The sequence below is a fragment of the Sinocyclocheilus anshuiensis genome, unplaced genomic scaffold, assembly GCF_001515605.1.
Source record: "Sinocyclocheilus anshuiensis isolate Anshui unplaced genomic scaffold, SAMN03320099.WGS_v1.1 scaffold396, whole genome shotgun sequence".
NCBI lineage: Eukaryota > Metazoa > Chordata > Actinopteri > Cypriniformes > Cyprinidae > Sinocyclocheilus > Sinocyclocheilus anshuiensis.
The window spans coordinates 1,572,866-1,580,641 of NW_015558623.1; the positions used below are offsets into that span (position 1 = coordinate 1,572,866).

General features: G+C 38.8%; 1 protein-coding gene and 1 long non-coding RNA gene across 9 annotated transcripts in view; one reads left to right on the forward strand and one right to left on the reverse strand.

Moving 5' to 3' along the window:
- LOC107680700 (forkhead box protein P1-B-like) overlaps nt 1-7,776 on the forward strand; it is a 220,939-nt gene that overhangs the window by 73,096 nt on the left and 140,067 nt on the right. The window lies entirely within an intron of this gene.
- The window catches only part of LOC107680701 (uncharacterized), a 36,177-nt gene that overhangs the window by 25,552 nt on the left and 2,849 nt on the right, over nt 1-7,776 (reverse strand). Inside the window, exon 2 of the long non-coding RNA XR_001633175.1 lies at nt 4,897-4,967. This is a non-coding gene — a long non-coding RNA (uncharacterized LOC107680701). The remainder of the gene's footprint in view (nt 1-4,896; nt 4,968-7,776) is intronic.

The following is a 7,776-nucleotide window of genomic DNA, read 5'->3' on the forward strand; positions in this document are numbered from 1 at the left end:
AATAAAATTCTCCCCCCAGTGTCTTATTGCTTTCAAATTTCTCAGCTTGATCTCTAGGGCCATGAGTCAAACAGGCACTGAGTTTAATTCCAATCAACCTTCAGTAATCTTGTCTGATAGTTGCTCAAACTTCATTGGCCAATGGCGGGCATGTTTTTGGATATACATAAATGTCCTTATAAACACTTGTGGCACTTTGGACAAAGACACAGCATACCAATTTTCATGTCGATAGGGCAAATGGTTGCGTAGTTATAGCCGTTTTTATATTTTTCCCCCTCTTATAGCACCACCAAGTGGCCAAGCTCCACGATTTTTTTTTCATATGACCTCAGATTGAGCTCTTACATAAGTGTTCTGAGTTTAGCAAAGATATCTCATAGCAGTTTTAGTAAATGTGGCCCTGCCCCTTTCGAACGTTTTGGCATCCTTTTGTGATGGTGAGTCAAAAGTCCAAAATGTTTTTGATAATTATTGATACTTACTCTCCAGAAAATCTTTCTGCACTGGTTTGGTTCCGATCGAGTGAAAAACCTAGGACTAATTCGCAAAAGTAGGTTTTTAAAAAAATAATTCAAAATTCCCAAAAATTTCACCAGGGTGACAATTGAATCCGAGGCATGCGTTTTGCCTGTTGTGAGCCAAGGGTTCCAACGATATAAGGCACTGAGCCTGCAACTAATAGTTTAGGAGTAATGAGTGATTTTATACTTTTGATTGCTGTAGCGCCCCCGTGCCTTGGTGATGTTGTAGACGGTGTGAGTACTACTATCCCTCCAAGTTTCAAGTCACTACGACTTACGGTTTGGTCTGCCCGATCAGTTTTACGTGGAGATTGCTGATCCTTGGCCATTTTAACAATTACAATAGGGTTTCAGGGCTACACGCTTGAAAACAAAAAACATTAAAAAAAAAAAAAACATTTTCTGAAGAAACTGTTTTAAAAATGAACTTTCTGAAGAAAATGTTACTTGCGTCCCTGTGAGCAAAACCCTCACTATTGTTAAATGGTTGCTGAGGTGTTCTGGGTGGTTGCTCAGTTGCTGATTATTGACTTTTTTTAAATCAGTTGTATTGTCTACAATCGGGGAATTGTAAGTTTGATCAATTTGATATGCAGTAGCCTCATGATTTGAGCGTATGTATCATACATAGCCATAGCACATCGGTCAGGTTAGAACAGAGTTATGCATTGAAGTTCAGTATGTAGATTTAGGGGTTTAGAACATCCCCAACCAACACGATGAGCAATAATCATAGTGATTTAGCCTGTTACAGACTGTAGAAGAAGATGAATCTACCCTAAAGACAGTGTCCAGTGGGGAGGAGACCCATTTGGAGTGCCATTCAAATTAGGGTCTAATTTATTCAGGTAAACCATGATAATCCCCAACAGAGGTGCAGTGTGTCACAGCGAGTCAACAAATCACATTTGATTGTGCTGATCATGTGACCTTAGTGTATATTAACTGGTTTTACAATAGTTTCCATGGTGGTTACTGTATGATTTATGACTTAAGCATGCTGTTTTTGTTTTGTAAACCTAATAAACCAATAACGAGGAAAGGCGTGGATCTGGATTGATTATTTAAAGCTGCTTTAAAACTCTCCCATCATCTCCAAAGATAATCGCTTTTGTTGAATAATTGATTTTTACTCGCATTTTGGGTAAAATTAATATCTGATCAAATTAATATTAACACTGCCTGAAATATTTATGATGAGTGATAAAACTATGAACTATCTATAAGATGATAAATGGCAAGAAAATTCCAAATTAAGATAAAGCCATTAGTCTGTTTTTCATCTCGAGTTTAAGAAATAAATGAGAGAATTATTTTTCCAGCTACATGCAAATTAAATAAATTGTGCAATATGTTGGACAGAATAAGGCCTAAATGAAGTAAGGAGTCTGCAACTCAAGGGGAGATGAGTAATGATTTCATAAATGTGTGTTTTAGGAGTTTATAGCAACTAGGTGTTACTAAGTTAGAGAGTAGTATGATGTGACCAAATTAGACTTTTGCAATTTGTTTACAGTTTTGACAGGTATATGTTGAAATGTACAAATTTAGTAACATTGGCTCCTTTATTTCCATCATATGATTTATGTTTTTGACATGACTGCAGGCACAAATCATTTGGAAGCTTAATTTATACATAATGGCAACAAGGAGAGTTGCCAACTAAATTTTCTTTACATATCAACGTTAGATGACATCATGTCACCCATATGATACATAGTGGATTAGTGGAGATAAACAAAACCGATAATGTCCTGGTGAAGAGTATTCAAAGCAAGCAGTCAGCCTAAAGCAATGCAAAGTTAATGTCTGAGTTGTTCTGAGATCTAGCTGTTTTTGGCAACGTGTGATATAGGATGTTCAGCCATTTGAAGGTTTTGCCTTGTTGTTCACATTTACTGTTTACTTACTATGTGCACCATAACCAAATCAGAATTCAGTGGGATTATAAGTTATTGTACACTGTAAAAATGTATATGATCAGTTAGTCTATGCAACATATGTTTTTCCATTACTTTAACTCCTCAAAATAATTTGACCAATATCAACTTAATTTTTAAGCCATGTGTATATTGTCAGTGTACAATGTAAATTCAACTTCCAGTTTTTACGACTGTTTGGATCGGATTTATGCATTTTTGGTGCGGCAGCTCTCGTGGATATTTTTGCATAACAATGTCTTGGCATAATTTAATATTCATATTTATCTGAAAACAATCCATGGCTCGGACCGAAATGATAGTTGCTGTAATAAATATAGTCACTTGTAATGATAGTTCTGAATTTTAATGTTGGTTTATGAACATAATAAAGGCAACATGAAAGACTTGCCATTCAATATCAGATAGCCAGGGAGAAGCAAATGATTTCAAATATTTTATATTTAAATTATTTTCAAATGAACAGAGAAGTGAGCAGAGAGAAGGGTGAGGAGTTTCCCCCGGTGGTCCTTCGGGGGCTTTGTTTCTGTGGCGTTGCTCATTAGCGAAGCGAGTCCATAGAACCGGCACGCACGCAGAGGCCCTGAGCATGACGTCGACGTGCGCATGCTCGCTCTTTGAGGGAAGACTGACCGAGAAGCTGTCCTGATTAAAATGACAATAGTCTAATTAACTCGACCTCTGTGTCAGTGCACAAAACAGTCGCTTGGCCTGCCAATTTCTTTTTTTTCCGCACTATTTCTTTGTCTTCTCCATTCCAGAAGTGAGAGGTTTTTCTCTTCCTGTCATAGCGTGGTGCTCCAAACCGTTTCCAAGTTGTGCTAATGGCAATTATTTTCATAAGCTAGTTAAATCCAGGGCCTGCTCTATGTTTCTAGCTGCAAATCCTTGAGGGACTTATCTTAGGGCTAGTGCTGCAAGCACCTTTAAGTAGCAGCTTGTTAGTAATTGAGAAAAAGATATACTTCTAAATATATTTATAAAAGTATACTTATAAAATGTTTGCATTTTATCTAAATCTCAAATTTGTGAAATTGCTCATTTTAGTCAGAACCAGGGCGACTTAGCGGCTAACCGCCCTCACCCTGTTTTTCCTCCACCCCGTTCCAAAGGCAGCGAGAGAGAGAAAGATATAAAGAGGAAAAGAGATGGCAGACGAAAGGAAAGGAGTAGAAGAACGCTAAGCCAGATAACGGCGAATCTTTAAAGCTCTCAAACAGACACCATTCGGAAAGTTGTATTTTCCTCTTACCCCCACAATCTGTTGCCATTATTTGATTGGTTAATCTCATCTGAGGGCGGAGAAGAAAAAACAAGTGAAAAAAAAAGAGAGAGAAGAAAAGAGCCGCTTAGATGAGTGGAGTGGAAAGTGTTTTCAGTTCTATTATCCTTCTTTTGGTGATTGCGGCCCATAGGGAGATAATTATGCTTTAGTCTTGAGTTAATGAAACGAAAACTTTTTCTTTTCTCTCGGCTGAAAAGGAACGGTTGATCTTTTGTGCCACTATCTGAAGACATCTCCCACCCTTGACAGGGGCACATTGAGGATGCGTTTTGTTTTAGGCTGAAAAAGGCCCCCCCTCCCTGTACGCACACACTTGGGCTGTCAGTTGAGCAGCGATATGACGCATCCTTCAGCATATTGAGTTGCCGCTTCCTCTCGCTTCAGATGCTCTTCCCTGTAGCTCTGCTGCTAATAAAATACACCCCAAAAAACAAAACACAGAAATGCTCTCAACATAACACATAGCCTTTACTCAGTAGCTCAAAGCAGAAACAACTTTTTGATGCAACACAATAATGCAATTTCAATTGAACAAAATAACTCAAATCTCATGAACAGCGTTTGTGTAATAGGCAAATTACAATTAGTGTAATTCGAATTCTTTCAAACTGGAGCTGTGGCCTACTAGTTAGTACATACTGTTTATATTTAGCCTTGTTTCTAATGGAGTCCCAATTGCGTTCCTACATAATAATAATAATACTTTTATAACTATAATACTAAAAATATAAAATTGTTATTACTGTTGTTAATTATGAATTGTTAATGTAGTTGTTATTATATTTTATATAATATATTGTTCTTGTGTGAAGCTAAATGTGTCTTATGATAATAATAATAATAATAGTATTTTTAAACACTAATAAATAATAATAATAATAATAATAATAATTATTATTATTATTATTATTTGTTTTGAATCGAAGTGTCTGGTGCAAATCATAATGTAATGTAATATAAATATTTAAAATATATAAAATATTATAATGTATTAATTTAATTTAATATAATTTATTATTATTAATAATAATAATAATAATGTGTTGTTGTTGTTTTTGGACTTGACAATTATAGCTTGAAGTCATCATCTCATGATGATGTTTGTGGGGCATTTTGTTTATTGGTGTTAGTGTTTATTGGTGCTTACAGTGTGGGAGAAATGCAGGTTTGAATTCTGATCATGTCCCGATTCCATTCTTGGCCTCTCTCTGCTGTTGTCTGTGAAACAAAAATAGCAAAAAACACAATAAAAAACATAATAAAATAGAATATTTTTTATCTTTAAATCATCTTGTGCTTATGCGGCAAGGTCGTGGTGAAAGTTTGTGTTTGTGCACCGTCCCTGTAAGTCCACATCTGTTGTGTGAGGCTTTAGGACTGGGTATTCTGACCCCTCCTCCTCCTCCTCCTCCTCTCTCACATTTCATCATCTGTTCTGCAGCTCTCCACTTCTCACTCACTCGTTTTGTGGCCTTGCTGGATCCATCTGCTGTTATTATTTGCCTCTGATAATTGACTTGAACAATGGAATGCTTGTGTGTCCCCCTCGCCTTTGAAACAAGACACCCTGTTTATTTTTTGGAGGTTCCTCCCTCTTTCTTTTCCTTTCTCACTCGCCTCATCCGTCAGTCCTGTTCCCTTCCCCTTTTTCTCTCCCCATCTTTCTCCATCTCTCTCCCTGAAAGTTTCTCACTCTCACTCTCTTACCATCGATCATGTGACATTACATCTCTCAACAGCCTCTTTAAGATCGAGAGAGAGAGAGAGTAAAGCACCACATTATTGAACTGCACTGTCCTTTTCACCTCCACCTACATCCTGTTTGTCAAAAGTTGTTTTCATTCCTAAGTTTTACAAATAACATGAAGAACAAGTATGTAAGAAAAGTGGAAACATCAGATGCAAATCAGATGAAAATTATTATTTTTTTTAATTAAATGAAAAACTGAATCTTGTAGAAGAAACTATACGAAGTAATCAAGCTTAAATCATTTGTAAGAATTAAAAAAAAACTGGTAACACTTCAGAATAGGGAACACATATCAGAATCAGAATGAGCTTTATTGCCAGGTATGTTTACACACATTTGTTTTAGTGACAGAAGCTCCACAGTGCAACAGAATGACAGTGACAAGACAGGACACAGATTTATAATTCAAAAAGAATTATATAAAAATATACAAAATAGACAATGTACAAAAAAGCAAAAACACAATATATAATATAGACAATTTTGTATGTACAGGTATGATATGTGCAAATTTGAAATGTAAATACGTATGTGTGTTAAATAATGTATACTAGTGTTGTGTGTTCCACGATTATTGTTAAGTGTTCATGAGATGGATTGCCTGAGGAAAGAAACTGTTCCTGTGTCTGGTCGTTCTGGTGCTCTGCAGCGTCGACCAGATGGCAACAGTTCAAAGAGGGAGTGTGCTGTATGTGAGGGGTCCAGAGTGATTTTGCTAGCCCTTTTGCTCACTCTGGATGAGTACAGTTCTTGGAGAGAAGGGAGGGTTGTACCAGTGATTCGCTCGGCAGTCCGGACTATCCTCTGTAGTCTTCTGAGGTCAGATTTGGTAGCTGAGCTGAACCAGACATTTATAGAAGTGCATTGGACGGATTCAATGATGGCAGAGTAGAACTGTTTCAGCAGCTCTTGTGGCAGGTTGAACTTCCTCAGCTGGCGAAGGAAGTACAACCTCTGCTGGGCCTTTTTCACAATGGACTCAATGTGATTGTCCCACTTCAGGCCCTGAGAGATAGTAGTGCCCAGGAACCTGAATGTCTTCACTGTTGTTACAGTGCCGTTTATGATGGTGAGTGGGGGGAGAGCAGGGGGGTTCCTCCTGAAGTCCACTATCATCTCCACAGTTTTGAGCGTGTTAAGCTCCAGGTTGTTAAGACTGCACCAGACAGCCAGCTCTTTAACCTCCTGTCTGTAAGCAGACTCATCACCGTCCTGAATGAGACCGATGAGTGTGGTGTCGTCTGCAAACTTCAGGAGCTTGACAGAGGGGTCTTTAGAGGTTTGTCATTGTTGTAGGTTAAATGAGTCCTGGTAGGAATGCACATGTCTTCACAGAAACTGATATAAGATGTTACAGTCTCTGTGAGCTCGTCCAGATCGGTGGCAGCAGCTTCAAAAACACTCCAATCAGTGAGGTCAAAACAAGCTTGTAAATCCTGCTCTGCTTCATTAGTCCATCTTTTTTCAGTCCTTAATACAGGTTTAGATGATTTCAGATTCTGCCTGTAGGTCGGTATAAGATGAACTTAACAGTGATCAGAGAGTCCCAAAGCTGCCCGTGGGACGGAGCGATATGCATCCTTTATTGTGGTGTAACAGTGATCCAATATATTACCGTCTCTGGTGGGACATGTAACATGCTGTCTGTATTTTGGCAGTTCACGGGAAAGATTTGCTTTATTAAAGTCCCCAAGAATGATTATAACAGAGTCTGGTTGTTGTTGTTCTGTGTCTGTGATCTGATCAGCGAGTTTCTGTAAAGCTGAGCTCACGTGCGCTTGCGGAGGTATGTAAACACTCACGAGAATGAAGGAGCAAAACTCCGGCGGCGAATAGAACGGCTTGCAGTTAACGAAGAGCACTTCTAGATCGGGACAACACATCTTCTTTAACGCTGTAACATCTGTACACCACCTTTCGTTGATGTAAAAACATGTCCCTCCGCCACGCGATTTCGCCGTTGATTCTGCATCGCGGTCTGCTCTAAACAGCTGAAAGCCAGGCAGATGTGGCGCGCTGTCCGGAATGGCGTCATTCAGCCAGGTTTCCGTGAAACACAGAGCAGCAGAGTTTAAAAAATCCTTGTTTGTCCTGGAGAGTAGAAGAAGTTTGTCCGTTTTGTTGGGTAGAGAGCGGAGATTCGCCAGATGGATGCTAGGCAACGGCGTTCGAAATCCACGCTGCCTGAGCTTCACGAGGGCGCCGGCTCACTTCCCCCGTCTGCGCGTACTGAAGCATTTGATCAGCGCCGCTGCTCCGCCAACTACAACGTTCAGC